Here is a 14,329-nt window from a genome sequence, read left to right as displayed (position 1 = left end):
GGTTCACACAAAGTAGTGATGGGTCCAGCGACACCGATGCATTGACTCATGCGCCGGGCTCACAGAGCAAACCACATGCGCCGGGCTCACAGAGCAAACCACGTGTCGATGCATGTGCTGGCTCATTACGTTACGTGATTGACACGTGAACTGCGTTGACACAGTCCAGGCTTCTAATTGACACACCGGCTGCGTTGACACAGTCCAGGCTGCTAATTGACACATCGACTGTGTTGACACAGTCCAGGCTGCTAATTGACACATCGGCTGCGTTGACACAGTCCAGGCTGCTAATTGACACGTGAACTGCACCTGCATCGGCTGCTTGGCACAGTACAGGCTGCGCCACTTAGTCCAGGGGGCGTCGACTCGGTGCAGAGGGCGTTGACGCAGCAAAAGCCCGCCACACAGTGTTTATAAGGAACACCTGCCGAAACAAGCCAGACCTCACTCACGCTCGCTTGTCGAAGCTCGTGTCAGTGCAGACTTCGTGTTCGTGCCTTGCCTTCCTTGCCGATTATGGAGCAGAGACGCAAATCATCCGCCGTGTGGGACAATTTTGATGTCCTGGAGAATAAGGTATTATTTATTTATTTATTCAAATCGCCTTCTGTCGCCGAGAGCCTCTCGGCGAGAGGCACTCGCCGAGTGCCTCTCAGATTATTGACGTGTTGTACCATTCTAATCCGAATACACTTCAAGGTAACTCTTAGTTACTTCTTATTCACATTTCATTACAGGTGAAATGTCGAATTTGCCAAGTCAATTCGCCAACAGAAGCACCTCCACCATGCTGAGGCATTATCGGGCCAAGCATGAGAATGAAGTTCGCGATACACCCGGTATTACGCCAGGTATACAAACGTTCACTCATCTTTTCACGGTTGCTATGTTGATGATTAATTGACAATCAGTAATTATTGGTTGACTCTCCACTCCATGTTTGACAATCAAGGTTCCAGGAAGCAGCTGTACTGGAAGGACCAACACACTTCTTTCCCAAACCTCTCCCACCTCGCAAAGGAGTTCCTTTGTACGCCAGCCACATCCATCCCTTGTGAGCGTGTGTTCTTCACAGCAGGAGAAATTGCTTGTAAAAGACTCAACAGGCTGAAGTTTAAAACATTGGAGCATCTTATTTTTCACAATAAACATGTGAAATCAAAGCCCACAAGCATCCTCATTCAAATGATCTTCACATTATTTGAACACATTGAATGTTGCAAAATGAATGAATGCATGGATGTGAATGATATAGTATACACTTCATCAAATCGATGAATGACCTTATGAAAATGTCTTGGAACAGTTGTAGATGCAAAACCGTGCTGGCAGCTACATAATAGATAATAAAAGAAAAATATCCCAAACCATAGGGATCCTCCCAAAACTAAGGATGTGCTGAATAAGAAATCCTTGTACACACTTTTATTACTTCCATATTTGACCTATTGTGTGGAAATATGGGGAAATGCCAGTAAAACACTGTTCTGATTGCTTTGTATTGTAGTTTTAAAACAATCACTGGCTCCAAATAGACGGAATCCACAAATCCACTGTTTATCAAATTAAACAATGAAATCTCATGACCTGGTTGACTTCAAAATCGCCCAATCAATGTACAAAGCACACGATAACCTCCTTTGCCAAAACATCCAGAAGCTTTTTAAAATTCGAGAAAGTTGTCATAATTTAAGGGGTACTAACCTATACAGAAGAATCCAAAACACGAACAAACATCACGCAAAGGAGTGTATCTGTAATAGGTGTAAATCTGTGGAATGATTCTGAAACGGACCAGTAAAATGAGTAACTCTCTTGCTGAGATTAAAAATGAATTTGAGAGTAGTACAAGACAACTACACAAATCAGAATTAAGCTAATAAATTCGATACACCCATGAAATATAGCAATACATTGATGAGATTATTTAATATATTAATGAAATGTAGCATCCATTATGAATATGAGAAAATCGACATATACTTGTGCTCCAATGAGTATGTACTGTATATACAAACCTAAAGTTGTAAAAATGTATAAGTACAGCATACATAAGGGTAAAAGCATTTGTTGATATGTAGACTTTCTTTTCTATTTTGAAAAATGATCAATTCATATATAAGAAGGGGTAGGACTCTAGGGTTTTTTTTACTTCTTTCTACTCCTTTGAACACATATTTGTGATGATGACTATTTTCTTTTCCTTTTTTTATATCTTACATTCACTTTTTGCCAATTTATTACCGAATTGTATATTATATTATATGTTCAATATACAAAAAAATTATCAGTCAGTTCAGTCTGTTGAGTGGGTTGGATGCAGGGATCTTGAAGGTCCAGCAGGTGGCAGTGGTCAGTGACACAGTATCAGCACAGTATCAACACAGTGTGTCAGTGTGTCGACACGCCTCATGAGGCCTCATGGACCCATCACTAACACAAAGGTTGCGGAGTAGTTGAAATGGCACTGGTGCTGATATAGTGAGTGGGTTGAGGAGAGCTGCATGAGTTCCAGTCTTTCTGTCAAATGTTGATCAAATATGGCTTTTCATCACAAAATTAAAATAACAGCTACATTTATGTTCCGTCACTGGAAATCCCTCATTGGGTTATTTGTCCACCTAAAACATTGTGGTAGCAGAAAATGGGGTACGTTGCATTGCTGCTTTCCTATTGGACATACTTGACCCACAATACCTAGCAGTTGAGAATCCGAATCATCTTTATTGGACAAGTATGTAGAACACACAAAGAATTTGTCTCCGGTATAACACGCTGCATTAGTATCATCGTAAACAAGGACATGACAAATAGGTATGCAAGGGCATTTCGTAATGTAAGTGAGACAATGTGCAAAGTATCAAGCAGAGCTAAAGTGATCAGTGGTAGAATACAATACGGTGACAGTTTGTACAGTTGGTGCAGAAAATCATTGAACCATTTTAGAGTGACCAGTAGCAGTATTTGTAGTACAAGAGAGTGACCACGTCAGTGACTGTTTAGGGAGTTAATGGCTAGAGGGAAGAAGCTGTTTAAGTGTCTGCTGGATTTGGTGCGCATGGATCTGTAGCGCCTGCCTGAGGGGAGTAGCTGGAAAAGATGGTGGGCAGGGTGCGGGGGATCCAGGAGTATTTTCCGTGCCCTTGTCTTGATCCTTGCAGTGTGCAAGTCCTCAAGAGTGGGTAGGCCGGTGCCAATGATTTTTTCCGCCGTCCTAACTGTCCGTTGAAGTCGTATTTTGTCCTTTTTTGTGGCGGCCCCAAACCAAACCGTGATGGAAGAACACAGGATTGATTCGATGACTGCCGTGTAGAACTGTCGTAGCACCTCCTGTGGCAGACCATGCTTCCTCGGCAGCCTCAGGAAGTACATCCTCGGCTGGGCCCTTTTCAGGATGGAGATGGTGTTGACTTCCCACTTCATGTCCTGGGAGACTGTGATTCCCAGGAACTTGAAGGTCTCGACGGTTGACACAGGGCAGTTGGATAGTGTGAGGGGCAACTGTGGAGAAGAATGTTTCCTGAAGTCCACGATCATCTCTACAGTCTTGAGCGTGTTCAGCCCGAGGTTGTGTCGTCTGCACCAGAGCTCCAGCTGCTCCACTTGTTGGCGGTACGCAGACTCGTCGCCGTCTTTGATAAGACCGATGACCGTGGTGTCGTCTGCGAACTTTATGAGTTTGACAGCTGGATTTGTTGAGGTGCAGTCGTTTGTGTAGAGGGAGAAGAGCAGTGGAGAGAGGACACATCCCTGTGGGGCTCCAGTGCTGGTGGTGCGTGTTGATGATGTTGTTGCTCCCAGTCTCACCTGTTGTGTCCGTCCCGTCAAGAATCTGAGGATCCACTGGCAGATTGTAGGGAACACACCGAGGTGGAGAAGTTAGGAGTGAGGAGTTCTGGGATGACGGTGTTGAATGCAGAGCTGAAATCCACAAACAGAATTATTGCGTAGGTCCCTCTGCTGTCGAGGTGCTCGAGGATGTAGTGCAGACCTATGTTGACTGCGTCTTCCACAGACCGTTTGCCCGGTAGGCAAACTGGAGAGGGTCCAGCAGGGGTCCGGTGACGTTCTTTAGGTGGTTCAGCACAAGGCGTTCAAAGGACTTCATGACCACAGACGTCAGGGCGACGGGCCTATAGTCGTTCAGTTCCGATGTTGCCGATTTCTTGGCAACTGGGATGATGGTAGACTGTTTGAAGCAGGATGGGACCTCACACAGCTCCAGGGATCTGTTGAAGATTTGTGTGAAGACCGGAGCCAGCTGGTCAGCGCAGACTTTCAGGCAGGAGGGGGCCACTTTGTCGGGCCCCGCAGCTTTCTTGATCTTCTGCTGATTGAAGAGCCGTCTCACGTCTTGTTCGTGGATTTGTAGTGGAGAAAAAGAGGGTGTGGGGGTGGGGGATGTAGATAGAGTAGTTTCTGGTAGAGGTGGGTGTGTGTGGGAAATGGGAGTGTCCTTTTCAAATCGGCAGAAAAACATGTTTAGTTCATTAGCAAGACCCTTATTGTCCACTGTTTGGGAGGATGGCATTCTATAGTTAGTGATTGCTTTCAGGCCATTCCACACAGATGCAGAGTCGTTAGCAGAGAACTGTCTTTTCAGCCTCTCTGCATAGCTTCTCTTAGCGATGTTAATTTCCTTTGTCAATTGGTTTCGGGCGTGTTTGTACAGTGCCCGATCTCCACTTCTAAATGCGGCCTCTTTCTCTTTCTTGAGTTGCCTGAGTTTGGGAGTAAACCATGGCTTGTTATTGTTGAAGGAGCGGAAGGACTTCGTTGGTACACACATGTCCTCACAGAAACTGATGTATGATGTTACAGTGTCTGTGTATTCATCCAGTGTGCCCGTTGAAGTTTCAAAGACGCCCCAGTCAGTGCAATCTAAGCATTCTTGTAGAGCTAGCTTTGCTTCATCTGTCCATTTTTTCACAGTCTTAATAATCGGGTTAGCACATTTGACTTTCTGTCTGTATGTAGGTATTAAGTGGATTAAATTGTGGTCAGAAAGACCCAATGCTGCACGGGCGACCGATCGGTATTGCTTCACTTTTGTTTCATTTGCAGGCTAGCAAACCACACAGTTGGCCTCATTATCACTTAACTGTTTGTAATTGTTGTTTGGTGTGTAAATGCGTTTTGTTTGTGGTGATTTGACTTTTGTCACCATGACTGTAGCCAGCACTGTCGGGAATGACATTGTCCCTTGAGGCAGTTCGGAGTTATCGCTTCTCGGCCTTTTGGCTAAGATCAAGTGTAGTATCTGTTCTTATCAGTTTAATATCTGATACGTCCTCTATCGGGGACCATATATTAAATTGATTTTTGGAACTGGGAGATGGAATAGGGGCTTGCTCCATCCACTCCACGCATCGACCTGGTATTGCAGTACCTCCAGGAACGGTGCACACCCTCTGATGGTCAATAGCAATATTACTTATGAAAATAAGTGCTGTCTTTCCATACTTGTAATCATCACTTAGAAGTGTAATATCAGAATTGGTATGAAAGTTTTTTATGTTTTGATACTTCAAAGGTGAAGCTTGAAAATGTGGTCCATTATTGTAGATGGATAAAAATCCACCTTTGAAAGATTAAGTTTCTGAAATGTGAATGTTAATCTTTTTCAGTGGGGTAGAACCTATTCCAAGAAAGTTGCGTCTCCCATCAACTAATTTTTTGAAGCAGTAACTCTTGTGAGATTGACATGATTCTCAATCAACCTTAATGCTAGTCCTTTTTCCCGGAGATTTTAAAAATGTTGCAAGTCTCTCAAATTTTCTGGATTATTTTTTCTTTTTTTGCCTTCAAGATAAAAACAATCAAAGAGCTCATTATAAAAGGATAAGGATTCAAACGTACATTTCCGAATGTAGATTTTTTTAATACTGTGCTAATAAATATTAGTAGTTGACTCATCTAAAATGTATTTAAATCAAGTGTCGCGAAAGATTGTTTGGTGTTACAAACACCGCGAGATGGCAGCAGCATTAAATTCTGTTCCTGACCACAAAAAGAAACACAAACTGAGTTGTTGGGGGGGAGGGACGATTCTGGCTTTGCATTCTTGGGCGAAAAGAAGCAATGAATGATGGGATTGTTTTTGCAAATTCTTTTGACCTCACTTAAAATGGGTTAGTTCATGACACAATCCAAAGGTACTACGGATGTTGCCTCAGCCAGTGAGTTTATGTGCGTTTGGTAGAGGATCCCGTGACTGAAGATGGTGTGTGTGCTGAAGACTGTGGGCTGGTGACTTGTACAACTCATACTTACCTGGCAGGGGAGATACCATGATCAAGAAGGTGGTTCACCCAGGGCGAGGCTCAGCCATTGCACTCCGGCTGTGCTGACCCCTGCGAATTCCCCAAATGTGGGAATCTCGACTGCATAATTTCTGGTAGTGGGGGACTGCGTTCGCGCTCTCCCCTGATTCACTGGTCAATGGCAAATTGTTATCATTGTGATCTTAATTCTGTGAACAAGTTTAACAACAAATAAAGTTCACACAAAGGTTGCGGAGTAGTTGAAATGGCGCTGGTGCTGATATAGTGAATGGGTTGAGGAGAGCTGCATGAGTTCCAGTCTTTCTGTCAAATGTTGATCAAATATGGCTTTTCATCACAAAATTAAAATAACAGCTACATTTATGTTCCGTCACTGGAAATCCCTCATTGGGTTATTTGTCCACCTAAAACATTGTGGTAGCAGAAAATGGGGTACGTTGCATTGCTGCTTTCCTATTGGAGATACTTGACCCACAATACCTAGCAGTTGAGAATCCGAATCATCTTTATTGGACAAGTATGTAGAACACACAAGGAATTTGTCTCCGGTATAACACGCTGCATTAGTATCATCGTAAACAAGGACATGACAAATAGGTATGCAAGGGCATTTCGTAATGTAAGTGAGACAATGTGCAAAGTATCAAGCAGAGCTAAAGTGATCAGTGGTAGAATACAATACGGTGACAGTTTGTACAGTTGGTGCAGAAAATCATTGAACCATTTTAGAGTGACCAGTAGCAGTATTTGTAGTACAAGAGAGTGACCACGTCAGTGACTGTTTAGGGAGTTAATGGCTAGAGGGAAGAAGCTGTTTAAGTGTCTGCTGGATTTGGTGCGCATGGATCTGTAGCGCCTGCCTGAGGGGAGTAGCTGGAAAAGATGGTGGGCAGGGTGCGGGGGATCCAGGAGTATTTTCCGTGCCCTTGTCTTGATCCTTGCAGTGTGCAAGTCCTCAAGAGTGGGTAGGCCGGTGCCAATGATTTTTCCGCCGTCCTAACTGTCCGTTGAAGTCGTATTTTGTCCTTTTTTGTGGCGGCCCCAAACCAAACCGTGATGGAAGAACACAGGATTGATTCGATGACTGCCGTGTAGAACTGTCGTAGCACCTCCTGTGGCAGACCGTGCTTCCTCGGCAGCCTCAGGAAGTACATCCTCGGCTGGGCCCTTTTCAGGATGGAGATGGTGTTGACTTCCCACTTCATGTCCTGGGAGACTGTGATTCCCAGGAACTTGAAGGTCTCGACGGTTGACACAGGGCAGTTGGATAGTGTGAGGGGCAACTGTGGAGAAGAATGTTTCCTGAAGTCCACGATCATCTCTACAGTCTTGAGCGTGTTCAGCCCGAGGTTGTGTCGTCTGCACCAGAGCTCCAGCTGCTCCACTTGTTGGCGGTACGCAGACTCGTCGCCGTCTTTGATAAGACCGATGACCGTGGTGTCGTCTGCGAACTTTATGAGTTTGACAGCTGGATTTGTTGAGGTGCAGTCGTTTGTGTAGAGGGAGAAGAGCAGTGGAGAGAGGACACATCCCTGTGGGGCTCCAGTGCTGGTGGTGCGTGTTGATGATGTTGTTGCTCCCAGTCTCACCTGTTGTGTCCGTCCCGTCAAGAAGCTGAGGATCCACTGGCAGATTGTAGGGAACACACCGAGGTGGAGAAGTTAGGAGTGAGGAGTTCTGGGATGACGGTGTTGAATGCAGAGCTGAAATCCACAAACAGAATTATTGCGTAGGTCCCTCTGCTGTCGAGGTGCTCGAGGATGTAGTGCAGACCTATGTTGACTGCGTCTTCCACAGACCGTTTGCCCGGTAGGCAAACTGGAGAGGGTCCAGCAGGGGTCCGGTGACGTTCTTTAGGTGGTTCAGCACAAGGCGTTCAAAGGACTTCATGACCACAGACGTCAGGGCGACGGGCCTATAGTCGTTCAGTTCCGATGTTGCCGATTTCTTGGCAACTGGCATGATGGTAGACTGTTTGAAGCAGGATGGGACCTCACACAGCTCCAGGGATCTGTTGAAGATTTGTGTGAAGACCGGAGCCAGCTGGTCAGCGCAGACTTTCAGGCAGGAGGGGGCCACTTTGTCGGGCCCCGCAGCTTTCTTGATCTTCTGCTGATTGAAGAGCCGTCTCACGTCTTGTTCGTGGATTTGTAGTGGAGAAAAAGAGGGTGTGGGGGTGGGGGATGTAGATAGAGTAGTTTCTGGTAGAGGTGGGTGTGTGTGGGAAATGGGAGTGTCCTTTTCAAATCGGCAGAAAAACATGTTTAGTTCATTAGCAAGACCCTTATTGTCCACTGTTTGGGAGGATGGCATTCTATAGTTAGTGATTGCTTTCAGGCCATTCCACACAGATGCAGAGTCGTTAGCAGAGAACTGTCTTTTCAGCCTCTCTGCATAGCTTCTCTTAGCGATGTTAATTTCCTTTGTCAATTGGTTTCGGGCGTGTTTGTACAGTGCCCGATCTCCACTTCTAAATGCGGCCTCTTTCTCTTTCTTGAGTTGCCTGAGTTTGGGAGTAAACCATGGCTTGTTATTGTTGAAGGAGCGGAAGGACTTTGTTGGTACACACATGTCCTCACAGAAACTGATGTATGATGTTACAGTGTCTGTGTATTCATCCAGTGTGCCCGTTGAAGTTTCAAAGACACCCCAGTCAGTGCAATCTAAGCATTCTTGTAGAGCTAGCTTTGCTTCATCTGTCCATTTTTTCACAGTCTTAATAATCGGGTTAGCACATTTGACTTTCTGTCTGTATGTAGGTATTAAGTGGATTAAATTGTGGTCAGAAAGACCCAATGCTGCACGGGCGACCGATCGGTATTGCTTCACTTTTGTTTCATTTGCAGGCTAGCAAACCACACAGTTGGCCTCATTATCACTTAACTGTTTGTAATTGTTGTTTGGCGTGTAAATGCGTTTTGTTTGTGGTGATTTGACTTTTGTCACCATGACTGTAGCCAGCACTGTCGGGAATGACATTGTCCCTTGAGGCAGTTCGGAGTTATCGCTTCTCGGCCTTTTGGCTAAGATCAAGTGTAGTATCTGTTCTTATCAGTTTAATATCTGATACGTCCCCTATCTGGGACCATATATTAAATTGATTTTTGGAACTGGGAGATGGAATAGGGGCTTGCTCCGTCCACTCCACGCATCGACCTGGTATTGCAGTACCTCCAGGAACGGTGCACACCCTCTGATGGTCAATAGCAATACTACTTACGAAAATAAGTGCTGTCTTTCCGTACTTGTAATCATCATCAGAGTTGGTATGAAAGTTTTTTATGTTTTGATACTTCAAAGGTGAAGCTTGTAAATGTGGTCCATTATTGTAGATGGATAAAAATCCATCTTTGAAAGATTAAGTTTCTGAAATGTGAATGTTAATCTTTTTCAGTGGGGTAGAACCTATTCCAAGAAAGTTGCGTCTCCCATCAACTAATTTTTTGAAGCAGTAACTCTTGTGAGATTGACATGATTCTCAATCAACCTTAATGCTAGTCCTTTTTCTCGGAGTTTTTAAAAATGTTGCAAGTCTCTCAAATTTTCTGGATTATTTTTTTCTTTTTTTGCCTTCAAGATAAAAACAATCAAAGAGCTCAGTATAAAAGGATAAGGATTCAAACGTACTTTTCCGAATGTAGATTTTTTTAATACTGTGCTAATAAATATTAGTAGTTGACTCATCTAAAATGTATTTAAATCAAGTGTCGCGAAAGATTGTTTGGTGTTACAAACACCGCGAGATGGCAGCAGCATTAAATTCTGTTCCTGACCACAAAAAGAAACACAAAGTGAGTTGTTGTGGGGAGGGACGATTCTGGCTTTGCATTCTTGGGCGAAAAGAAGCAATGAATGATGGGATTGTTTTTGCAAATTCTTTTGACCTCACTTAAAATGGGTTAGTTCATGACACAATCCAAAGGTACTACGGATGTTGCCTCAGCCAGTGAGTTTATGTGCGTTTGGTAGAGGATCCCGTGACTGAAGATGGTGTGTGTGCTGAAGACTGTGGGCTGGTGACTTGTACAACTCATACTTACCTGGCAGGGGAGATACCATGATCAAGAAGGTGGTTCACCCAGGGCGAGGCTCAGCCATTGCACTCCGGCTGTGCTGACCCCTGCGAATTCCCCAAATGTGGGAATCTCGACTGCATAATTTCTGGTAGTGGGGGACTGCGTTCGCGCTCTCCCCTGATTCACCGGTGAATGGCAGATTGCTTCTTTATGATAGTATTATTGTTGTGAACAAATAAGGTTCTCACACAAAGGTTGTTGAGTTGTTGAAATGACTGGGTGTTAATATCAGCTAACATGGTGTAGTGAGTGGGTTGAGGAGTGCCGCTTGCGTTTCAGCCTTTCTGTCAAATGTTAATCAAACGGCTTTTCACCACAAAATTAAAACAAACGCTACATTTGTGTTCTATCACTGGAAATCCGTCATTGGGTTATTTAGAACACTTGTGGTAGCAGAAAATGGGGTACATTGCATTGCTGCTTTCCTATTGGACATTCTTGGGTCACATGACCCACAATACCCAGCAGTTGCTTCACTTTTGTTTCATTTGCAGGCTAGCAAACCACACATCTGCCCTCATTATCACTCAACTGTTTGTAGTTGTTGTTTGGCGTGTAAATGGGTTTTGTTTTTGGTTATTTGACTCTTGTCACCATGACTGTAGCTATCACTGTCAGTAAAGAGATTGTCCCTTGAGGCAGTTCAGCGTTATCGCTTCTCGGCCTTTTGGCTAAGATCAAGTGTAGTATCTGTTCTTATCAGTTTAATATCTGATACGTCCCCTATCCGGGGACCATATATTAAATTGATTTTTGGAACTGGGAGATGGAATAGGGGCTTGCTCCGTCCATTCCACGCATCGACCTGGTATTGCAGTACCTCCAGGAACGGTGCAATCCTCTCATGGTCAAAAGCAGTTTACCAGCGATCCTTGCAATCCAATGTGTTAATATAGTAGGCCCAATTGTCCTTCAAAGATTCAGACCCTTTTGATGATCAAATTTTATGTGTCAAGTGCAGTATTTGAGTGAGCAAGTTATACACTTGTACAGAAATTGTCCTGTGTCTCCCATGTGTGTGCAAATTGTACTTGTGTGCTAGAGGGTTAGAAAAACATTGTGCATGGAAATGTGTTACTACTGCTGTAGATGGAGATAACCTCGTTCAAAAATGACAAACTTTGCAAAATTGTAATATTAATAATCTCTTTAGGCGGGATGAAATTTATTCCAAGGAAGTTGCATCTCTCAAATCGTCCTTTTTTGAAGCCATACTTCACATGAGATTAACACTATTCTCAGTCAAACTTTTCCTACTCCTTTCTGTCCGGGAAATATTTCTTTATTTTGCAACTTTCTCCAATTTTCTAGACTTTTAAAAACATTTTTTGCTCTCAAGATAAAAGAAATTCAAACTAAGTCATTTTTCTGAGAGGAGCGTTTGCGAAGAGCGCCGATGCGTATTTGGGACCGTGAGTCACCGCTTGGAATTGAAATGGATTTCCATGGGACAGGAGAAGTGAACCAATCTCTTTTTCGTCAATGGATGCTACAGCTTCCTGTTGTTGACTTTGAAACTTAGCTTGTAGCCGACGTGTGCACATTTTGAGCATGACGTCTCTGATCCACTGGTTAAAGGACACTTTGATTCTCTCCTCTTTCATCTCAAACTGCTTCAAACAACAAAGCGTGTGACGGAAAAGTAGTTAGGACTGCACGACTGTCCGTGTTTTATGTTATGTGTTGTGTTTATTATTTTACTTTATGTTAACTGTTTTGTAAAGCGCTTTGTTACAGCTGCCGCTGTTGTGAAAGCGCTATATAAATCAGCATGTATTGTATTGTATTGTATTGTACATTTTAAGGAATGCAAAGTCATGCTTTTAACCCCCCGCCAGAATTGTTTTCAAAGATACTTCATCTTGTTCCGTCCCCTCTATTAAACAAAGAGTGAAGTAAAAATGGATAAAGTGGATTATTTACAATCTGCGGTGGTCATGTAAAAATGATGGTTTCAAATGTATATTCCCAAATGTAGATTTTACATACTGTTCTATAAATATTGGTGCTTGACTAAGTGAAGTGTTGTGAAAGATTGTTTGGCGTTACAAATGCCGCAAGATGTCAGCAGCATTAAACTCTGTTCCTGACCACACAAAGAAACAGGAAGAGCTGTCAAGCCGTGGGGGAAGGGACGATTCTCGCTTTGCATTCTCGGGAGAAAAGAAGCAATGCATGCTGGGATGTTTTTTGCAGCTTCTTTTGACCTCATTTATAATGGGTTAGTTCATGACACCATCATAAGGTACTACTCAGACTGATGTACAGGTGTTGTCTCATCTAGTGAGTGTGAGAGAGTTTATGTGCGTTCTGACGCGTGTGGTAGAGGATCGATCCCGTGACTGAAGATGGTGTGTGTGCTGAAGAGTTTGGGCTGGGTGACTTGTACAACTCATACTTACCTGGAAGGGGGGATACCATGATCAAGAAGGTGGTTCACCCAGGGCGAGGCTCAGCCATTGCACTCCGGCTGTGCTGACCCCTGCGAATTCCCCAAATGTGGGAATCTCGACTGCATAATTTATGGTAGTGGGGGACTGCGTTCGCGCTCTCCCCTGATTCACCGGTAAATGGCAAATCGCTTCTTTATGATCTGATTTGGTGTGAAAAACTCTTTTCAACTAGTGATGGGTCCATGAGGCCTCATGAGGCGTGTCGACACACTGACACACTGTGTTGATACTGTGCTGATACTGTGTCACTGACCACTGCCACCTGCTGGACCTTCAAGATCCCTGCATCCAACCCACTCAACAGACTTTACTGACTGATAATTTTTTTGTATATTGAACATATAAAATATACAATTCGGTAATAAATTGGCAAAAAGTGAAGGTAAGATATAAAAAAAGGAAAAGAAAATAGTCATCATCACAAATATGTGTTCAAAGGAGTAGAAAGAAGTAAAAAAAACCCTAGAGTCCTACCCCTTCTTATATATGAATTGATCATTTTTCAAAATAGAAAAGAAAGTCTACATATCAACAAATGCTTTTACCCTTATGTATGCTGTACTTATACATTTTTACAACTTTAGGTTTGTATATACAGTACATACTCATTGGAGCACAAGTATATGTCGATTTTCTCATATTCATAATGGATGCTACATTTCATTAATATATTAAATAATCTCATCAATGTATTCCTGATGTATTGCTATATTTCATGGGTGTATCGAATTTATTAGCTTAATTCTGATTTGTGTAGTTGTCTTGTACTACTCTCAAATTCATTTTTAATCTCAGAAAGAGAGTTACTCATTTTACTGGTCCGTTTCAGAATCATTCCACAGATTTACACCTATTACAGATACACTCCTTTGCGTGATGTTTGTTCGTGTTTTGGATTTTTGTGTATAGGTTAGTACCCCTTAAATTATGACAACTTTCTCGAATTTTAAAAAGCTTCTGGATGTTTTGGCAAAGGAGGTTATTGTGTGCTTTGTACATTAATTGGGCGATTCTGAAGTCAACCAGGTCATGAGATTTCATTGTTTAATTTGATAAACAGTAGATTTGTGGGTTCCGTCTTTTTGGAGCCAGTAATTGTTCTGATTGCTTTGTATTGTAGTTTTAAAACAGTGTTTTACTGGCATTTCCCCATATTTCCACACAATAGGTCAAATATGGAAGTAATAAAAGTGTGTACAAGGATTTCTTATTCAGCACATCCTTAGTTTTGGGAGGATCCCTATGGTTTGGGATATTTTTCTTTTATTATCTATTATGTAGCTGCCAGCACGGTTTTGCATCTACAACTGTTCCAAGACATTTTCATAAGGTCATTCATCGATTTGATGAAGTGTATACTATATCATTCACATCCATGCATTCATTCATTTTGCAACATTCAATGTGTTCAAATAATGTGAAGATCATTTGAATGAGGATGCTTGTGGGCTTTGATTTCACATGTTTATTGTGAAAAATAAGATGCTCCAATGTTTTAAACTTCAGCCTGTTG

The 14,329-nt window shown here is 42.9% G+C and overlaps 1 long non-coding RNA gene and 6 other non-coding genes across 7 annotated transcripts; all 7 read left to right on the top strand.

Annotated features, from left to right (window-relative positions):
• The first annotated feature begins 140 nt into the window (after positions 1 to 140).
• On the top strand, positions 141 to 1,533 carry LOC127609295 (uncharacterized). Its single transcript, XR_007964515.1, has 3 exons — positions 141 to 579; positions 741 to 854; positions 956 to 1,533. It is a non-coding gene; the product is annotated as an uncharacterized LOC127609295 (long non-coding RNA).
• Positions 1,534 to 5,224: 3,691 nt separating this feature from the next.
• LOC127609489 (U2 spliceosomal RNA) lies at positions 5,225 to 5,414 on the top strand. Its single transcript, XR_007964618.1, has one exon. It is a non-coding gene; the product is annotated as a U2 spliceosomal RNA (small nuclear RNA).
• Positions 5,415 to 6,268: 854 nt separating this feature from the next.
• LOC127609525 (U1 spliceosomal RNA) lies at positions 6,269 to 6,432 on the top strand. The gene has a single exon (XR_007964651.1). It is a non-coding gene; the product is annotated as a U1 spliceosomal RNA (small nuclear RNA).
• Positions 6,433 to 9,290: 2,858 nt separating this feature from the next.
• LOC127609506 (U2 spliceosomal RNA) lies at positions 9,291 to 9,480 on the top strand. The gene has a single exon (XR_007964634.1). It is a non-coding gene; the product is annotated as a U2 spliceosomal RNA (small nuclear RNA).
• An 839-nt stretch (positions 9,481 to 10,319) lies between these two features.
• Positions 10,320 to 10,483, top strand: LOC127609524 (U1 spliceosomal RNA). Its single transcript, XR_007964650.1, has one exon. It is a non-coding gene; the product is annotated as a U1 spliceosomal RNA (small nuclear RNA).
• A 531-nt stretch (positions 10,484 to 11,014) lies between these two features.
• LOC127609469 (U2 spliceosomal RNA) lies at positions 11,015 to 11,205 on the top strand. Its single transcript, XR_007964598.1, has one exon. It is a non-coding gene; the product is annotated as a U2 spliceosomal RNA (small nuclear RNA).
• A 1,552-nt stretch (positions 11,206 to 12,757) lies between these two features.
• Positions 12,758 to 12,921, top strand: LOC127609568 (U1 spliceosomal RNA). Its single transcript, XR_007964691.1, has one exon. It is a non-coding gene; the product is annotated as a U1 spliceosomal RNA (small nuclear RNA).
• Positions 12,922 to 14,329: the final 1,408 nt, after the last annotated feature.

Source organism: Hippocampus zosterae, chromosome 10, assembly GCF_025434085.1.
Source record: "Hippocampus zosterae strain Florida chromosome 10, ASM2543408v3, whole genome shotgun sequence".
NCBI lineage: Eukaryota > Metazoa > Chordata > Actinopteri > Syngnathiformes > Syngnathidae > Hippocampus > Hippocampus zosterae.
The sequence above is the reverse complement of the archived record's forward strand: the minus strand, read 5'-3'. Positions and strand labels throughout refer to the sequence as shown.